Source organism: Sorex araneus, chromosome 2 (assembly GCF_027595985.1).
Source record: "Sorex araneus isolate mSorAra2 chromosome 2, mSorAra2.pri, whole genome shotgun sequence".
Taxonomy (NCBI): domain Eukaryota; kingdom Metazoa; phylum Chordata; class Mammalia; order Eulipotyphla; family Soricidae; genus Sorex; species Sorex araneus.
In genome coordinates, this window is record NC_073303.1 from 48215743 (window position 1) to 48235321 (window position 19579).

At 39.9% G+C, this 19579-nt stretch overlaps 2 non-coding genes across 2 annotated transcripts; one reads left to right on the forward strand and one right to left on the reverse strand.

The window, feature by feature from the left end:
* Positions 1 to 14285: 14285 nt before the first annotated feature.
* On the forward strand, positions 14286 to 14387 carry LOC129402612 (small nucleolar RNA U13). The gene has a single exon (XR_008628727.1). It is a non-coding gene; the product is annotated as a small nucleolar RNA U13 (small nucleolar RNA).
* A 4517-nt stretch (positions 14388 to 18904) lies between these two features.
* Positions 18905 to 19008, reverse strand: LOC129402603 (small nucleolar RNA U13). Its single transcript, XR_008628721.1, has one exon. It is a non-coding gene; the product is annotated as a small nucleolar RNA U13 (small nucleolar RNA).
* Between the last annotated feature and the right edge of the window lie 571 nt (positions 19009 to 19579).

Below are 19579 nucleotides of genomic sequence, written 5' to 3' on the forward strand. Positions count from 1 at the left end.
ATGCTTCTGATTCATTTACACTTAACTCATCAAAATGTTGTTTTGTAATAACCATTTGAAGTCAAAGGCGCCTCTCTTGAGTCTCTTTTTCTAAAAACCAGGAAGTAATGTTTTGCCAGCCAATGGCATGGTTCTCACACTGAAGGGTTCAAATTTGGTTCACGACAAGATAACACACCCAGGAGATTCTCATGGTTAGAAATTGTCCTAAAGCATCAACATCAACTGTGGGGTGTGACTCTGATTCTTCTATCACATTCCACTATATTAATTACTCAGAATGGCAGAAAAAAATTTATCAGAGAGGAAAAAAATTAGAATCACAGGGCACAATAGAAAAATTTGGTTCAAATGGCAATAGAATCGCTCCCATCTCATAGAAACCCAAGTTAATTTTGTATAACAGAAAAGAGAACCTAAAAGATTACCATTTTATTGTGTTGTGGGACATAGCAATACTATACCTAACCCCACAATATTTTTTCAGCATTTTTCTAGATATTTAGATAGCAATTTTATCATTTGTATATACCCACAAGATTATTCCAGTGTTTTTTTCTTTGGCTGTATGTGTGTCTGTGTGTATGTGTCTGTGCGTGTGTGTGGTGTATTCAGAATAGGAAATACTGGTGTGTGTATATATAATGTATATATATATATACATATGTGTGTTATACACACACATACCAGTATGGTATGCATATGCATACCAGTCTTTCCTTCCCTCCTCACATAAAATAAATCTTTCATACTAAATATGTGTGTTTGGGAGTATTTTATTTCTTTCACTTTTTGAAAGTTGTACTCTAGAATTACACAATTATCAAGTCTGACTTTTCTATCTTTTTTTCAATTGCATCTCATCTAAGTTTTATAACCGTATAACGCAAACAGGAATTCCATCACTTTAAAATAGAGTATACGTAGCATTCAGAGAGACCTAGAGGCTCAGCTAAGAAGGGAGAGGAGGAAGGGCTTGAATAGCCACTGAGTTTGTAGATTGCTGCCCTTCCGTGCAGGGGACAGCTCTTGAGGAGGCATCGCCCTGTTTCGCTGTGAGGATGCAGGCAAGGTGCTGAGTCACTGCACCAGGAGCAGACCCAGCATTGGACAGGAATTGCCAACGCCAAACGCACTTGCCCTCACAGAATCTGACCCTGCAGTCTATAGCTAAGGACTTCGTATGGTCTTTGATCTACCTTTCATCAGTTACAGACGCAGCACTTTCACAGTCATCTGCTTCCTAGCAGCTCTGATTCTAAGTTCAAAAAGAAGTGATTGACACCTCTAACCCTCCAAAGGTATGAGTCAGTTTAACACGATAGAAACCCAACGAAAGTGAACAAATCAATCTAAAGACAGAATATTAACAAAACTGCAAAAAGAATGAAGTTCAAAGTGGTATCATTCACTGGCCAGCGAGGGAGGTGTGTTGGTTCTTCCCTGGAAACTCTGCGGTCTTGTCATCAGGATTCTCTATTCTACCACTAGGGAAAATTGTCCCTAAAATTTAAGGTTTTTTAATTGAAAGGAAGTAGTCTAAAATTTAAAATATAATTACACTTGAATTATTTGGGTGTTTTAAAATATATTAATGCAATGGCTGAAGACCTAGGTCATCGCAATGGCTAGAGATGAAATGCAAGTTTTGGATATGTGGGGGCCAAACACAGGCCAGAATGCAACTTTTTGGAAAACGAAAATTTGTCTATGATCTCTAAAGCTCATAGAAGATATGTACAAAGTGTAGACAAGACATGAAAGAATACAGTAGCTTGGCTGAACCCCCAAGCTTTCCCCAGTGGAAGCAATGGGCTCTTCTCCAAGGCTGCACTTGCAGACTGTGTGCACAGACCACGCCATACTCATTCCCAAGAGCTTCCCCATTTGTTCTTCTGAGTTGAGACTTCTTCAAAGATCTTCCCAGTCAGTGATGACGAATATTTCACAGTCACCCTGTGTGTCTGGCAGGAAATCTAAGGAACACAAAGCTCAGTGAAAGAGCTGTCCATCTGGTGCGGTTGCAGGCTGAGAGGCTGGACTGGACTGTGACGCCCAGGCCAGGAGGCTGTGCAGAGGACCTCAGTCAGGAGAAGCAGATGCCTGAGATTGTTAAGTTGAAGACCCGAAGAAGTTTTCATAGACCAAACATCTAGCCTCAATAATAGCCTTGACCCTTCGCCTGGCCCAGAAGACAGTCAAAGAAAAGCTCTCTCTCAGGATGCTACCATGCCTTACTTCTATTTCTCTTCAACATGCTTCTTAAGTGAAGCTCCACGTGCTATCTGCACAGTAAGAAATGAATTTAAAGGTGCGAGTAAGCAAACTTGTTCCCTAGGACTCTCTCAACAGTTAGAAGTAATAACTCAAATGCATAGTTGACCCCACTCTGCAGAGTTGGCACTGGCAGGAACACAACCATCTTACAAGCATTCTTCCAGGAGGGAAGTTGAGCTCACTTCCTGAGGGACTTAGCACAGGAGTGTCTGCGGGGGCCAGCCAGGTCTGGCTTCCATGGCGTAATTGGGCATGAATATTGATTCAGATAAATTATGCATGTTTATATACTAGCTTATTTTATTCACATGCTTTCTCCATGCAGTTAGCCAGAGAAACTGCCACAAAGGTCAGTCAGGTCTTGGATGCTGTTAAAATAGTTCTGACATATTTGGTGGTCAAAGGGAAATCTAAGTCATTAACTGAAAATTATAACCTGAATGACAGCAAATTTCTGTTGTCTGGAATGACTATAGCAGGTCGATGTCATCGAGGTCGGATGTTGCTTTTTTCCACAGGCTTTCATCGTACTGGGAACAGTAAATACGGATGGCTCCAGAACATTCTAGCAATTATCATTCTAGCAAATAGGGCTCTTTTCTAATAGTCACATTCCTTTCTCATGGCCTCATGAAACACAAACATTCACTCCATCCTCAAAAAATGCAGGCGCTCTGGAAGGAGAGAGCTATCTGCATCGCCTGTAGCAAGACTGCAGGACCCAGGATGAACACTGGGCCCTGGGTTATGAGGCTAATTTTTCTGACTCTGCTATATATTTGGCCACACTTCAGGGGGGCCTGTCTTCCCTGTCTCTTTGATCATTCGGGAGAGGGGAAATCTTTTCTGGAAGCTACATGAGAGGCATCATCCAGAAGCCCTGGCTTGAACAATCAGTAAAGGGGAGGAATCAGCAAGTGCTCCTACTTGCTCTCAAGTGGAACCAAGTTCACTGAGCAGAGCAGGGACCCAAGAGTTCTTTGCACATGAGTGATGATTGGCTGGAAGCAGGTTTGAAGACAGGGCAGGTGGAGCATCCCACCAGGAACCACACTTGGTGTGGTATTTCAGAACATATCCACCCTTTAAACATGTACTAAAGGCTATGGCAGTTAAAATCTGTATGAATCTACCTGTATAAGTATGTTTGTAGGTTACTTTCTAATTTCACTGCATGAGAGAAATAAAAGTTGATTTTAAAAAACCCAAACAAACTCATTTGAAAGTGATAGGGATTTTCACTTTCTTTATTTTTTTGAATATCAGATTTAGAAATATGACTTTACTGGATCAAAGGAAATAAAAAATAAGCAATTATTTCTACTAGCAGAAAATATACCAGTATTTTCTGCATCAGAACACTATTTTCTTTTTTTTATTAGTGAATCACCATGAGTTACAGTTACAAACTTGTGAACTTTCATGTTTGCATTTTGTTTATATCCCTCCACCAGTCCCCGCCCCACCCCACCTCTGTGGCAGGGCATTCCCCTTGTTCTCTCTCTTTCCTTTGGGGTGTTGTGGTTTGCAACAGAGGCACTACGTGGCCATCGTGTTTGGTCTATATTCTATTTTCAGAGTGCATCTCCCATCCCGTGCAGGTCCTCAAACCACACCTGGTGTTCCCTTCTCTATGCGAGCTGCCCCTTCCTCCATCATGTGGGGCCTGCTTCCAAGCCTTGGAGCCAAACTCCTGGTACTTATCTCTACTATTATTGGGTGTTAGTCTCCTATTCTGTTATTTATTTTTATATTCCACAGATGAGTGCAATCTTTCTATGCCTGTATCTCTCTTTCTGACTCATTTCACTTAGCATGATACTTCCCATGTTGATCCACTTATATGCAAAGGTCATGACTTCATCTTTTCTAACAGTTGCATAGTATTCCATTGTGTAGATATACCAAAGTTTCTTTAACCAGTCATCCGTTCTCGGCACTCAGGTTTTTTCCAGATTCTGGCTATTGTAAACAGTGCTGCAATCAACATTCGAGTGCAGATGTCATTTTGACTGTACTTTTTTGCCTCTCCGGGATATATTCCCAGCAGTGGTATTGCTGGGTCAAATGGGAGCTCAATTTCTAATTTTTTGAGGAGCGATCATACTGTTTTCCAAAAGGGCTGAACCAGTTGGCATTCCCACCAGCAGTGTAGGAGGGTCCCTTTTTCCCCACATCCTCTCCAGCAGCGGTTGCTTTTGTTCTTTTGGATGTGTGCCAGTCTCTGTGGTGTGAAGTGGTATCTCATAGTTGTTTTGATCTGCATCTCTCTGATGATTGGTGATGGAGAGCATTTTTTCATGTGCCTTTTTGCCATTTGTATTTCTTCCTTGAGAAAGTTTCTGTTCATTTCCATCCCCCATTTTTTGATGGGGTTGGGAGTTTTCTTCTTGTATATCCTTGATATCAGCCCCTTATCTGATGGGTATTGGATGAATATCCTTTCCCATTCTGTAGATTGCCTTTGTATTTTGGTCACTGTATCTTTTGCAGTGCAGAAGCTTCTTAGTTTAGTATAGTCCCATTTGTTTATTTCTGTTTCTAGTTGATTGCTTAGTTCCGTGTCATCTTTGAAGATACCTTTGGCTTCAATATCATGGAGGGTATTTCCGACCTTGTCTTCAATGTACCTTAGGAATTGTGGTCTGATTTGAGGAATTGAGGTCTTTAATCCATTTTGATCTGACTTTTGTGCATGGTGTTAGGTCGAGGTCTAAGCCCACCTCGGAATCAGCTTAACCAAAGAAGTAAAGGATCTCTACAAAGAAAACTATAAAACGCTAATCAATGAAATAAAAGACGACACGAGAAAATAGAAACATATTCCTTGCTCATGGATAGGAAGAATGAACATTGTCAAAATGGCAATACTCCCCAAAGCACTATACAGATTCAATGCGATCCCTATAAGGATACCCATGAAATTGTTCAAAGAAATTGATCAAACACTCCTGAAATTCATATGGAACAATAAACGCCCACGGATAGCTAAAGCAATTCTTGGGGAAAAGACAATGGGAGGCATCACCCTCCCCAACTTCAAACTTTACTACAAAACAGTAACAATTAAAACAGCATGGTAGTGGAACCAAGGCAGAGCTGCAGACCAATGGAACAGGATGGAATATCCCTACATGCAACCCCAAATATATGATCATCTGATCTTTGATAAGGGAGCAAGAAATGTGAAGTGGAGCAAGGAAAGCCTCTTCAACAAATGGTGCTGGCATAACTGGGATTTTCACTTTATATATTACACCTCTTTGCAATTTTTTTCAATGAGATGAATTTTTTCTGTAATATGAAAAAAATTTTAAGGAAAGGGAAAGCAGCAATATACAGAAAAAATAAATACTTCAAACACTTTTGGGAAAGAAAACAGTAAAGGAAGGGAAGGAGAGTTAGGAATTGTAATCATAATCCCAAAGTGCACTTTTCAGTTGATATTTTTTCTTATTATTTTTATGGTTTTTCTTTTCTTTCTTTCTTGCATTGTTTTGTTTTAGCATCATCTAGTGGTTTTTATGGCTATCATCATCCCATTGCTAAGACTTGCTCCTGACAGTGTTCCGGGATCAAACCCTGGGCCTCTGGCATGTAAAGCACGTGCACTGGCCCTGTGAACTCTCTCCCCAGCCTTCTCAATTGCTTTCACTGAAAAGGTTGATTAGACTGGTGCATTATGGCTCTGAAAGCCCAAGATGGTGAACTATTGGTAAGCAATGAGATACTAAATAGTGATAAGGCCATAGCTGACTTTTCTACACACTAGGGGCAAGGGAAAACAATATGTCAATGGAAAAGAAAATTATGAAATTTATGAATAAAATTAAGAAAAAAATCAAAAGAGGAACAGGTAGCATCTTGAAGTGAATTCACTGCGACCATTTGGAATGAAATCTTCCAGGTGTGCAACCAACAGCTCTAACTCAGGAGAGGAAATGGCAGCATTTGAAGCTTGAAGACACCTCATAAATCTGTTGTTATCCTTTCAGTACACAGATTTTCATTTAGACTCAATTTTTAGAAATTTTCCAAGCTACTGAGTGTTCTTTCCATTCAGAGAGCTAATGTCACAATCACAAGTGACTAAATATAGGAAAAATATTATATCTCTAATACAGAAAAATACATTATTTAAAATCAAAAGAATTAACTTCTAATTCAATGAGTTGACCTTGAGTAACATTTGATCTTGTACAATGCTCTTGTAGGGCCTCATTTTATTCACTTAGGAAATAAAGGTCTAAAGTTGGAAAAAAAAGACAAAAGATACATTGGGCTAATTCCATCTGTAGTCTAGATCCATCTGATCAGAGAAAACATTGCATTCAACAGACCTTTGAAAGTATTAAAAAGCAAAATGTCCAGGTAATAAATTAATCATCAAAACTCATCTCCAAACTAGACTGCTGATAAAAATCTTTCCCAGAACTCGCCATGAATAAATTTTATATTTTCAACTTAGCTGGGGTTGTTTTCATTAACTCATAGAAAACTTAGCCAAACCCAGAAAGGGAAATACCCTTTTTATTAATTCCATAGTACATTCTAGGTTTAATGAAATTAGGTGATTCAGGGACCAGTGTTCTTTCATTAATGTTTTAGTCCATATTCAAACGTTCTTTCTTTGGAACTCCTCCTATTACCTGAGTAGTAGGCAAGGGAAGGTGACTTGAGTCTACCCACAGACTGACACACTCCCAGCCATCATGTTACCCCCACCACACACACAACTCCATATAAACTATGCACACTTTACATACCATAAAGCATACATGTCACAATATTACACACATGAAAGTACCACACACATTTAAATTCCATATGTACATTACACACCATCCATACCACACGTGAAAGCCACATGTAAAAATACAGACACTTCAAAGACACAGTATTTATGCCGGACACAGCACGTACATGATACACAACACTCTCATGTAAATACATATACCACATAAATAACACATATCTCACACTTACAACACCACACATCCATCACACACACCAAAATTTATACACTCTACATGTGCAAACACATAGATGCCACAAAATTACCATGCACACACATGTATATATTCAGTAGACATACCCATACGTAACATAAACACAAATTAGCACCATACACATATGCACCAAACAATGCATCTACACACACCACACGTGACACTCATACACACACAACATGCACTTTATATTTAATAGTAAATGCCCCCTCACACATATAACACACCTGTAAGTGCCAGTTGCTCAGGTGGCATCCCATTGTGCTGACTGATACTCGTTTCTAAAGAGTGAACAAGAGTTTCATTTGTGCTGGCGCTAATTTTGGATACCATTGTGCAACTGGGTAGCCAAGTGTAACAACATCCTGTGCTACTTCTAAGAGAACAATAGACAACCTAGGGGGACTTGAGAGAGGAGGGCAAGGGGGGAACATTGGAAGTCATCAATTTTACTGAAACAAAGTAGATTGCATGCCACATTGCAGAAAGTGTGATTGGCACTGATTGTATGAGTTTGTGAAAAGGAGCAATAAACCTCAACACTAAATTAGCACTCTCATTGATTATGTTTTAAGGCAAGAGTCTTTTCAAATATTCTTTTAAAAGGCAGAAGTAAACTGTAATCTGAAATTTTCCTTTTACCTCTGCACATTTCCCTTAGGGAAGCTAGAGTTAACGTATGTCAATTGCTATAAACTCTTAAATAAAATGAGATTGGTCTCCAATAGTTAATACTCCCATAAGAAAAAGAAATCAAATAAAGGGTGGGACCAAAGTGCCAAATAGGAAGAATCCATAAGTATTCCCCTCTGATCATGGACAATCTCCCCCAGAAGTTTGATTATGTGTGGACTCCTATCTGAAACCCTAGCAAATAGGGTGCAGGGGGGGTCAAAAAGTCTCCCAGGAGAAAAAGTCCCACACTGAGCAAAAACTGGTACACCAAACTCGAAAGCTAAGTGTACATCTCTCTCCTGGGAAACAGTGAGCAACAGAACAGTAACCAACAACTGGGGAGAGATCTCAAAGACCCTAAACACACCTCGCCCTGGGAAACAGGGGTTTGTGCCAAAATCCAGCACCCCACAATACAGGTCTAAGTCTTACAGAATCAGAGCAGAAGACAGGAGGCCAGAATCAGACCCTGAGCAGTAGCAGCCACATAACAAGGATTCCTTGCAATCTTGCAGGGAGATCAAATCTTTGTGTTTTTTATTTTTTTTGGTTTTTGGGTCACACCCGGCGATGCACAGGGGTTACTCCTGGCTCTGCACTCAGGAATTTCCCCTGGTGGTGCTCAGGAGACCATATGGGATGCTGGGAATCGAACCTGGGTCGTCCATGTGCAAGGCAAACGTTCTACCCGCTATGCTATTGCTCCAGCCCCAATTAAAATAACTTTTTAAAAATGAACCAATATAGCAGAGTCGCAGGTTACAAAATCAATACACAAAAACCTGTTGCATTTTTATTTTTATGTGTAACCAAACCAGAAGATAATTTTTTAAAATCCCATTTAAAATAATGTTCCAAAGCAACAAGTATCTATGAATCAAATGAGGTGAAAGACATACATGAAAATTTTTGCAACTATTTCAAAAAAACAGAAAAGGAGAGCAGAAAATGGAAAACATGGGACCAGAGTGATAGCACAGTAGGTAGAGCACTTACCTTGCATAAAAAGAACCAAGGATCAATTTATAGCAATCCATATGGTCCCTATACCATCCGGGGTGATTCCTGAGTGCAAGGCCAGGAGTAACCCTTGAGTCCTGCCAGATGTGCCCTACCCCATTCTCCACCAAAAATAAAAGAAAATAGAAAACATTCCATGATTATGGAAGAATTAATAATCATCTTACCTAAAACATTATACAGATTCAGTGCAATCACCGTTAAAAGTCCAACAAAATTTTTCTTCAAGGACTTAGAACAAATTTTACTAAACTTTGTATGGAATCACAAAATCCGTTAAAAAGCCAAAGTCATTCTAAGATAAAACAGGATGGAATGTTATATATTTCTAAAGTTAAATTATGCTATAAAGCTATAGTTATCGAAAAAATGTGTAAGATACTTATTCCCCCTGACTTCAGAGGACCATATGGGACCCTGGGAGTCCAATGTGGATGGGCTGCCTGCAAGAGAAAGACCCGACTGCTCTACTATCCCCCACACCTAAAATTTTCTTAATTCTCTTTAATCTTATAAAATCTTACATTTATATGATCATACATTTTGTTCACATTTCAAAATGTATTAACACAGAATCATTTATAATATTAATTTTAAATGTATATATGCATAAAAAGAAAGGTTTTTGAAAAAAATTATCAATTACGCTTTGATTTACAGTTTTGTGTAATTCAGCTCTATTCATCTTTCTGTGTGTTCTTGTCACCATCTCCACAATATATTTTTTTAAATGATCTCTCAAAACAGTATTAAACTAAACATAAACTCCCAGACCAATTAAATAGAACAAAAGAAAACAGAGGTTAATAGATATATTATGAACAATTAATCTACAACAAAGTGGGTGCATGAAGAGGAGTAGGAAATGTCTCTTAAACAAAAGGTAACAGAAAAATTGGACAGCAACATGCCAAAAAATAAAATTGAAACTGGACCTGTATCTCACACATACACAAGTTATTTCAAAGTGGATTTAGGACATCAAGATTAAACCAGAATATATAAAATACACTGAGGAAAACACAGAAAGGATTCTTCAGGATATGAACCTCAGAGGTCCCTTCAATGATAGTTAACTCCATCACCAAAGATAACAAAAACAAAAATCTTAAAAATAGGACTACATAAAATTTGTAAAGTTTTGAATGAAAAAGAAACTCAGGTTGAAAATACTTAACAAGGATCACCAAAAGGTATTAAATCTTGGGATGTTAAAGTGATTATATTAAAATACATAGCCAATTGTTATATTAAAATAGCAACAAAATAACCCCTAAATCCAGTGGTTATATTGAAAGATCAGAAAACACAAGTGTTGATGGGGATGTGGAGAAAAATTTACCCTTTTTAGGAATGTAAACTGTTTTAGGTTTCTATGGAATACAGTACTAATACTTCTTAAAAAATAAAATGTAAAGTACTTTGTGATCCAGAAATTTCACTCTTATGTATGTATGCCAACAATATGGGACACAAATTTACAAAGATATTTGCACGCCTATTTTTACTGCAGCTTTATTTACAATAGATAAGATTTGGAAATAATCCAAATGCTCATTGACATATGAGTAAATAAAGAAATTGTGATGCACAATGGAACACTACTTAGCAATTTAAAAATTTTAAAAGGATGGCATCTTGAATTTTGCTACAACTGAGATGGGAATAGGGGACTTCTATGCTAAGTGAAATAAGTCATAAAAATAAAGCCAAATACTAAATGATCTCATCCCTATGTGGTTTTTTTTAAGCCAGGGGAAAATGATAATGTCCAGTGGAAACAAACCCATAGACTCAAACCACAAAACTGAAGCAGCCCAAGCTGAGCAGGGGAGCAGAAAGAAGGAATTCTATGAATGGTGTTGGAAAGATACTTGTGCGTTGGTGGTGGGTGTGGTGTGGTGATTTTGTGCCCCTAAAACATAAGCATTTATATTCTTGTTACCTCAAAAAATTAGAAAACGTATTTTTAAAAATCAAGTTATAAAGGCCATACTTAGAATATGATGTCACTTATGTGGAAAGGGAATTTCATTTCATGACTACATGTATGTATGTGAGCACTTCAAAAAAGGATCTGCTCTAACTGCTAATCATTCTCTCTAAGTAAGAAAATAAAATTGTGAGGAGAAATAAGTGGTGACAAGGACTTTCACATTTTATTCTTTGTATTCACTTGAATCTATGATAAAGAAAAATACTTTGATATTACTTATATTTTTTCTTTAAAAAGAAATAAAATAACACAAATGACATGCAAGTAACATTTACATTAATAAATAAGATTCTCTCCCCAATAGGCAGGAAAAAGTTTTCCCTCAATAGGCAGGCAACCCTCGTGTTTTTTGATTTTCTTCCAAACAGACTTTCAAGATTTCTAGTAGAGAACAAGAGGCATTAGACAACTAGCACTGTGTTCTAAGTCTGCCTAATTGCGTCAAGAGCTGAGGAGTTCCTAGGACTTGATGTCCCCAGTTATCATTGGCAAAGATGCTTGGGACCACCAGATTGTGGAAGTCTTTTTTTTAAATTTATTTATTTTTAATTAGTGAATCACCATGAGGGTACAGTTACAGATTTATACATTTTTGTGCTCATGTTTCCCCCATACAAAGTTTGAGAACCCATCCCTTCACCAGTGCCCATTCTCCACCAACATCCACCCAACATCCCTCCTACCCTCCCCAATCCCATCTCCCCCCACCCCACCCTGCCACTGTGGCAGGGCATTTCCTTTTGTTCTCTCTCTCTCTCATTAGGTGTTGTGGTTCGCAATAGAGATGTTGAGTGGCCACTGTGTTCAGTCTATAGACCACATTCAGCCCGCATCACCCTTCCCCTGCATGGCCTCCGACCGAATTATACTTGGTGATCCCTTCTCTGAGTTGCCCTCTCCCCAGAATGTGAGGCCAGCTTCCAAGCCATGGAATCAACCTCCTAGTACTTATTTCTACTATTCTTCTATTCTTGGGTGTTAGTCTCCTACTCTGTTATTCTATATTCCACAGATGAGTGCAATCTTTCTATGTCTGTCTTTCTCTTTCTGACTCATTTCACTTAGCATGATACTTTCCATGCCGATCCACTTATATGCAAATTTCATGACCTCCTTTGTTCTAACAGCTGCATAGTATTCCATTGTATAGATGTACGAAAGTTTCTTCAACTAGTCATCTGTTCTAGGGCACTCGGGTTTTTTCCAGATTCTGGCTATTGTAAACAGTGCTGCAATGAACATATAAGTGCAGATGTCATTTCGACTATACTTTTTAGCTTCTCTGGGATATATTCCCAGCAGTGGTATTGCTGGGTTAAATGGGAGCTCAATATCTAATTTTTTGAGAATCGTCCATATTGTTTTCCAAAAGGGCTAAACCAGTCAGCATTCCCACCAGCAGTGTAGAAGGGTCCCTTTCTCCCCACATCCTCTCCAACAGCGGTTGCTTTTGTTCTTTTGAATGTGTGCTAGTCTCTGTGGTGTGAGGTGATATCTCATGGTTGTTTTGATCTTAACACTTGATATGTGATCTAGAACATCACTTCACCTGTCCAAGCTTTGGTTTATTTTCTTTTCCTTTTTATTTTTATTTTTGGACCTCACCTAGCAGTGCACAGGGGCTACTCCAGCCTCTGTGCTCAGAGCTCATTCCTGTCAGTGTTTGAGGAGACCATAGGTAGAACGAGACTGAATCTGCCTTTGTTGCATGCAAGGCAAGTACATTAACTTCTATGTTACTTATTACTCCAGTCCCAAGCCTTGGTCTCTTAATCTATAGACTGGAGTTAAAAATACTAACTGCTTCACGTGTTACAAAAGGCAACAGGGATTTGCCTTAAAAAAAAACTCTGACACACTTAATATAGCATTAATATATAATTATTGTTCTGAGAATATTGCATATTGGTTTAATGAGACATCTTTTAGGATTACCACAGGAATATGTCATATTACTATAAATTTAGAACTAGAATATTCCATAGTCTGAGTCAAATTTCAGGTGTAAATATTCAACATTCCCCAAACCATCATGGAGCAGTTTCTCTGTGACAAACACTGAAGACGTTACTGGGAGGGACCTGGGAGTCCCCAGGAGCCTGTCTCAGGAGAGCAGCAGCAGTTACAGGAGAGGGAACGTGGTGGGCTCCCAGACAGTCCTCGGGAGGAAGTGCCAGGAAGCGAGGTCTGTGCCGTGAGAGAACTCAGTTAGGCTGCGCAGAGGAAGGACCATCTGGAACTGTAAAAGGAGAACAGGAGAGTGTCCCAGGCAGAACTCAGGAACAAACGCTGCTACTGAGAAGTAAGCAGGCGCCTTGCAACAGAGAAAACTCGGGCAGAGTTGGACATGGCTGTTGACGTAAGCAGACATCAAAGATGAATCATGCCTTATCAATTTCCTCCTCAGTCATACATATCTCATGACAGATTCTCCAAGACAGTAACATCTTGGAGTGGGCGCCAGTAACGTCTTCATTAGTCCCTGTCACGTGCTAGTGTAGTGCGATGGCATATTGGGGGTTCTTTCAGGATCAGGGGAATGAGGACCATCATTGTTATTGGTTTTGGCATATAGATTACACCATGGATACTAATAGAAATAGAGAATATGGCATCAATAACATTCAAGTATCATTTGCTTTTCAGTTAGATTGGAAAATTAGTGTTCACTCTTGACTTTTTCTTACTATCACTAGAATGCTTCAGGAATTATAATAGATTCAACTGAAAAAATAATAGAGTTGGGTCAGTGAGATAATTCAAGGTTTGATGCCCTGCACTGTACACCTCATGCACTCACCTGCCAGCTCCACTGGATCCCTAGTGGCCCCTATTAAAATCTATCAATAAATAATAGAAAAATCCAATTGTCTAGCTTGCCCACAAGTTTTGCTCTCTTAGAAGATTGAACCAAGCCTGTGACAAGGCTCATCCTCATGCCTTCCAAGAGTTTAGGTACAGGCAAGATGCTTTATGGACTTGCCAGAACTTGGCTCACTCTTGGATGACAAAAAGCACTTTCGCTTTCATTATGAAAGGATAGAGCTGAACTATAGGGGATAAAGCTGAAGGGATGTAGAGAGCAGAGAGAGATTTGAAGCAAAGTAGAAACTACAAAAGGCCATTAGCAAGCTAATATCATAAGGAAAATGTGTCACTAACAAGATGTGTTGCCAACAGGTTAAAAGAAAAAGGAAAGCAAGAAGACAGAAGAAAAAAAAAAAAGACGCCAAGGCAAGGTCCACTGAGTTGAAGGTATAACACCCTAGAGAAGATGCTGGTGTTTTCAAGAGAAATTTTGGGTCAGGATCCTTTTCCAGTTCCTAAACATGATAATTGGGCATTCACAGGTTTGCGTGACATGTCTCCCTTAGATCTCATTACACATTTGGCACATTACCCATTTGGCATGAACTTTTAAAAAAATGTTGGATCAGAAAAGGATCCCTGGGTATTCCAGCTCCCTATCTCTTTCTCTACAGAGGATGACTCCTTCGCCACACGAGCTCAATAACATCTTGCCTTCCTGAACCAACTGGGAGTGCCTCGGTTCCTGGGAAATGCGGGAGAGAGAGGGCATCAGGAGAAACTGTACACCACCTGGATAAGAAGCGTGAGGGTGTTTTTCACAAAATATTTGCTGCTGATTACTGAACTACAAGAATGGTGTGATATGGCCATGGCAAAATTGTCTGCATTTTATAGAGGTTGGTAGGCTGTAGGTTGTGCTCCTTGGGCACCTGGACTCCATTGTGCAGAATTCTGACTAATCAGACTGAAGAGGAGTCACAAGAATTTGACTGGCCGGTAAAGAATCATTTGTGGCAGATTAAGTAAATTCTTTTTTCTGAAAGTGGTGTGGAAATTCATAGTCTCTGTATTTTGTCCTGATGTAAAAGTATTTCTTCAAAATAAAGACTTCAAAAAGCAAACACATCATAAAGGTGGCAATTTGACACTGATATAAGCCTGCTTAATATAAGTCCTTGAACATTTCCTGCTTCAACTTTGATTTACTCAATGATAAGTAATTTTTCTGCCTTCCTAAATTCCTCATGCCAAATTACCTCTACTTTATGTTAGTAAAAAAAACAGAGCAAAGCTTTCTTACATAGCCTTCATGAGTTAACATTTTGCTAAGGGTTTTCCTCTTTCCTCCCCTCCTCTCTCTTTTTTTTTCTCTTTTGAAAATAAATGAGTCTTTATCAATAGTTTATTTTTAGAAGCCAAGAAGACTATACATCGACTTTGAACTATCTCCATTCTCCACAAATTCCAATTTCCTCTGGGGAGGAAGAAGTAACAAGTTGTCTTATTATTTTCAAGTGCCCCATTTTTTCCCTCTCCACAGCGGCATTCCAACTGTGAAATCTTCCAGCAATTCTGGGCTTTGCAAAACTGAAAAATTCCTGCTGGTGGAAGCTGAGCTCAGGTCCTACTGGAAGGTAAATGATAAGAGAGTTATAGACACAAAGGGATCTGGACTACCCAAGATTTTTCTTCTCTTTTTTAATTTTTTTGGATTTGGGACATACATGGTAGAACTCAGGATTAACTCCTGGAAGTGCTCGAAGGACCATATGGAGTGCTGAGAATTGAACCCAGGTCAGTTGTGTGCAACTTACTTGCTGTATTATTGTGTGCGGAGCTCTGTGAGCTGTATTACGGATTCACCACCATGATCTCACCATTCTACAAGGAAGTGATCGTTGACGTAAAGAGAGGGGTTCGGCAGGGCATTACCATTTCACCAAAACTCTTCAGTGCCACCCTCGAGAACGTCATGTGATGACTGGAATGGGAAGGAATGGGAGTGAAGATAGACGGTCGGCAACTACACCACCTCCGCTCCACTAATGACATTGTTCTCATAACACCAAACATTAGCCAAGCGGCACAAATGCTGGCCAACTTCGAGTGTGGAAGTTGTGTGGAAAGGTCGGACTGCAGCTGTACCTCAACAAGACGATGCTCATCAAAAATGAACTAGTCCCTGGCGCTCCATTTGCTCTCAATGGAACGAACATCTCCGAATGCAGCAGCTATGTGTACCTGGGTCAAGAACTCAACATGAGGAACGACTTGGCTCCAGAACTACGCAGGAGGAAGAGAGCAGCGTGGAACGCCTTCAAGAGCATCGAAGAAGTGGTTAAGAGGATGAAGGACCTCCAACTCCAGGCACATCTTTTCGATTCCACCATTCTTCCTGCACTAACATATGCCTCAGAGATCTGGGCCCTATGCAAACAGGATGAGAACGCTATTAGGATATCCCAAAGAGGAATCAAAAGAGCTATGTTTGGAGTATCACATAGTCTCACTCAAGTGAGAGAAGGAATCCGGAGTTCTGACCTCCGTTGACAATCAAGAATCAGGGATGCTGTCTAGCTTCCCAAGTAATCAAAAATCAGGTGGGCCGAACATGTAATGTGATTCAGAGACAACTGCTGGACTAGAGCTCTTACCGACTGGATTCCACGGGACGTCAAAAGACTGCATGGCCGCCCACTGAGATGGTCAGACTTCTTCGTTAAAACCCTGAATGAATGGTTTGAGGCTCTTCCTGTTCCTGGAGGGAGCAGATATCATTGGGCTACACTAGCACAAGACAGGGACAAATGGAGATGTTACTGGTGCTCATTCGAGTAAATCGAAGTTCAATGTGAAGACAAGTGATACAACTGATTGTTGTGTGCAACTTACCTGCTATCTTGATACCCCAAGGTTTTTCTTCTTCTATCTCAGTAGCTTGGAACTTCATTTTTCCTTATATTTCTTTCATTGTTTCTTTCTTTGGGGGGTGTCATACCCGGCAACGCTCAGGGGTTACTCCTGTATGCTTGGTAGAGTTCATGGGATGCCAGGGACTGAACCTGAGTCTGCCATATGCAAGGCAAACTATCCACTGTACTATCATTCAAGCAGTTTCCTGGTCTTTATATTTCTAAGTCAAGCCCAGGATTTTCAGAGTAGCCATAAGCCCAGGCCCAGAAACATTAGGATAAACCATTATGAATAGGATCTGGGTTCTGAAACAGAGGTCAAAGTGACAAATTAAACATTTACTGTCATCTATCTGCTTTAGGAAACAAACTTTATGGTACAGTAGCAGAAAAGTTAATAAGATGATCAAACTAGATGTTAGCCTCATCATTGAGGCGATCATGGAAATACTATCATTTTCCACAGTGAAGATTTTGTCTGATTGGACTCCAATTAAAAACAAGCAGTATCGGCTCTCCACCAAGATGTGACCCGAGTGGCCTCACATGTGCGGCTTCTCTGTTGCTGGATGACCATCATCCCAGAGGCCAGATAAACTACTTTTGGTACCAGCAGCTTCTTGCAGAAATGTCTCTAGACTGTGAACTAAGCCATGGCCAGGAGGGGAAAGGTTTTTCTCTCTCGGCTTTTCCTTTCCGGGGGGGGGGGGGGAAGGCATGGTGACCGCCATCTTATAAGGACCACTAAAGAGAGGTACGAGCTTGCAATGATGCAATTTCTGGCAGAAATTTCCCTGGACTTAGTTACTAAAATACTAAAATACAGAAATCCAAAACCATGTGGTAGCGATAGCGATAGACCTCATATCTCTTCATTCTCAGCAATGAAAAACAAACTATCAAATGCTTCCTTTTTAGCAGGTCTGATTTTGTGTGTGTAGGGGGGAACGCCAAACAATAATAGTGAGTTCTTTGTGGAAATACTGAATGTAATCAAAGTAAAGAGAAAGTAAAGTGAAAATTATCAGCTACACAGGTGGGGGTGGAGGGTGGGTGGGGAGGTACACTGTGATTCTTGGTGGTGGGATATGTGTATTGGTGAAGGGATGGGTGTTCAACTATTGCATAACTGAGACTTAAGCCTGAATGCTTTGTAACTTTCCACATGGTGATTCAATAAAAAAATTTAAAAACACAGAAAAAAAAAACAAAAAAAGCAGCATCAACCATAGCACTGTTTTCTTATCTGAGCAAAACTGGTTCTTGTCGAATGCCTGCATGCACGACCCCAGCAAGGGGCCTCTGCAACACTAATCACCACTCTGAATCCAAGTACATGTGTTTGTTAGAATCTCCGTCACAGTGTTTTCCATTCCTAAGCATTACTTTTGAGTTCTTCCTGAATACTTACATCTCTCTGCTTTTATTTACCATCTGTTCTAACAGGCTGTCTTGTAGTATCCATAAGTGCCCCTAAGATCATTGTTTTTAACTTCCGAACTCATCATTTCAACACAATCTCTGCTGTGTTTACTTCTATTCCCACGGCTGCCTCCTCAAATTGTGTTCTTGTGACTTTTATTTTATTGACTTTTATTTATTAGACTTTTATTTGACTTTTTTCATATAGCTAGACATGATGATTCAGATGGAAAGAACTGCTATAAACTTGGTGTGGTAGTAAGCCATTGGTGGATTAGAACTGTCTTGCCATACTATATTAGACACTGACCAGATTGAGGAATCAATAATTCTTTATATGTCCCAAGTGACGACACCAGGCAACATTTTACTCCAAAGATTGATGATATGGACTTAAACTGGATGTGGGCACCAGTGCCAGGTAGGAAAAATGCACAGTCAACGCGGGATGCTGCATGAACCTGAGTGCTGAGAATTCTCCAGGACAACCAGCCCAGGCCAACTGTTCCCCACTCAACCCCTTTCCAGTGAAAAAGCATTGTGTATTCAGGGAATAGGGAACTTTGGGCCACATGCAGCTGTATTAGGGCTTACTCCTGATCAGCACCCAGGGATCATTCCTGGAGGTGCTCTAGGCATAAAGCTGGGTTGATGTGCTGGGAAGACGGGTGCTTATCCTGTACTACCTCTCCAGCCCGGGGAACAGTATTTTATTTATTTATTTATTTATTTATTTATTTATTTATTCATTCATTCATTCATTCATTCATTTTTCTTCTTAAGTTCAGATAGGTAATGTGCCAAATATGTAACAAGACTTAATGGAGGCACATATCACACAAATTTGTGAACACCCAACCATCATGCTTATAAAAGGAGAAAGGCTCCCAAATCACAGTATTTAATGACATACCCTCGGGCTGTAAATTGCAAATGTTTTCTTCAGCTTTGTTTTCCTCTCCTGGGCGGGGTAAGACAGCTAGAGTGCTGGGTCTGGCTATTCCCCTTGACCGTTTCCACTGGGTTCTGATGATAACGGGATAGTTTAGGTGAGCCTTATTTGCTGTTCCTGAGGGCAGACCTTACAAGAAAATCCAGGTGCTGAAGATTTTCCAAAATGATTGTTTTTCTTCTTGTCTTCCTGTAAGGAGGCAGAAATTTTTCTCCCATATTCACTGTGAAAACCTTGGTCTAGCTCCTGGAGGCAAATCTCACTGGAAGGGGTTGAGTGAGGTGGGGAACAGTTGGCCTGGGCTGGTTGTCCTGGAGAATTCTCAGCACTCAGGTTTATGCAGCATCCCTCGTTGACTGTGCATTTTTCCTACCTGGCACTGGTGCCCACATCCAGTTTAAGTCCATATCATCAATCTTTGGAGTAAAACGTTACCTGGTGTCGTCACTTGGGACGCATGAAGAATCACTAATTCCTCACTCTGGTCAGTGTCTAAATTGTAAAG